The sequence below is a fragment of the Urocitellus parryii genome, unplaced genomic scaffold (assembly GCF_045843805.1).
Source record: "Urocitellus parryii isolate mUroPar1 unplaced genomic scaffold, mUroPar1.hap1 Scaffold_79, whole genome shotgun sequence".
NCBI lineage: Eukaryota > Metazoa > Chordata > Mammalia > Rodentia > Sciuridae > Urocitellus > Urocitellus parryii.
The window spans coordinates 123,990-125,605 of NW_027554171.1; the positions used below are offsets into that span (position 1 = coordinate 123,990).

The 1,616-nt window shown below is 53.3% G+C and overlaps 1 pseudogene; it reads right to left on the bottom strand.

Annotated features, from left to right (window-relative positions):
* Window positions 1-346: 346 nt before the first annotated feature.
* On the bottom strand, window positions 347-1,093 carry LOC144252970 (homeobox protein BarH-like 1 pseudogene; annotated as a pseudogene).
* Between the last annotated feature and the right edge of the window lie 523 nt (window positions 1,094-1,616).

Sequence of the window (1,616 nt, forward strand, 5' to 3'; positions counted from 1 at the left end):
AAGCGAGTGTGTGCCTGGCGGCGTCCAGGACCAGAGACGGGGAGAGGGTGTGGGCAAGGAGCAGGGCGTGAATGCATGTGGAGCGCACGGGCGCCTCGGAGCTCCAAGGAAGATGAGTTGCTTCCTCGACGATGCACGTCCCAAGTAAGGACCAGAGCGCGCCGGGGCCTGGGTTTGGCTTCAGGGTCTCTGTCCTTCCTTGTTTGACCCCTGATTGTCCGCATTTAAAGTAATAATAAAATGCTTAGAAAGCAAACGGTGGGGATGAGAAGGGACGGTCCGCAGGTTTCCGTGGACTCAGGCGGCCACTGCTTCTCTGGCTCCCTGGCTCCACACTCTGCCGAGCTCAATCCTCGCGGCTCCTGTCGCTGGGCTCGCCTGGCACCTCTGCCGGCTTCTCCGCCTCCTTGGCGCGCTCCTGCTCAGAGTTGCTCGCTTGTGGGGATGGAGTTCTTCTTTGGCCGCCCCTTGGGCTTGGTAGGGGACTCCAGGCCGCCGCCCTGCACTACTATTTTCTTCCACTTCATCCTCCGATTCTGATACCACGTCTTCACCTGCAACTGGCTCAGGCCCGAGGACTCGGCGAGATCTATTCTGTCGGACGTGGAGAGGTATTTCTGCTTCTCAAAGCGTTTCTCCAGGCCCATCAGCTGCACCTCGGTGAACACAGTGCGGCTCCGGCGCCCCTTCTTGGCTTTCGTGCTCGGCTCACCAGGGCCTGCGGCCTCCAGCTTCCCGCGGAGCTGCAGCTCCAGCGGCTGGTGCGGCGCACCCGCGGCGCCAGGCAACCCAGGCCCGGCGGCCAGCAGCGCTGAGCCCAACCCGGAACAGCCGAGCGGCGCCAGCGGGAACTTGAACACCGCCTGTTCTGCCTTCAGCACTGCCAGGTGGCTGTGGAAGGGCCGCGCCGCCAGCAGCGCCTGCACGCCGAACTTGAGCAGCTCCCCCGCGGCGGCGGCGGCTGAGGCGCGGGCGGTTCAGTGAGGATTTCCTCGATCATGAAGCTTTGGTAGCGGTGTGGCCAGTGATCTGCACAGCCCTCGGGCGGGCCGCAGCACAGGGCGCCCGGCTCCCGGCTCCCGGGCAACTGCATCGCTGCAAAAAAAAAAAAAAAAAAAAAAAAAAAAAAAAAAACAAGGACACTTTTGTAATGGAATAATAATTAAGATTTTGTTTGTAAGGAAGAAGGGGAAAATGGGTACTAGGCACATAGTTATCAATGTCTTCCTTAAAAACTCAGTAAACATTATCATTGTTTCCCTTATTTCACTATATTCCAGTGAGAATTTCATTTTTTACCAATGCTGGCCCTCAAATATGAGCTTTGGAAGCAAAGTAGTTTCTGTCATTTAACCACAAACATTTTGTTCATTTCTTAGGTATGTTGTGTCTTCTAAATATAATATTTAGAACTAACAACACTTTCTGGGAATGTATAGAAACCATATTGTTGTAGTATTTTGTTTGTTTTCTTTTTGGTGGATAATATGTACATTTAGAAAGTGGATGTGGATTGACACTTTTTCTTCAAAATAGAGGTATGGAATTTGCCCCCCTCATTGCTTTCTGAGAAAAGTTCTAGAACGTAATAAAGAATTATGAGTAAAAGACTGGAA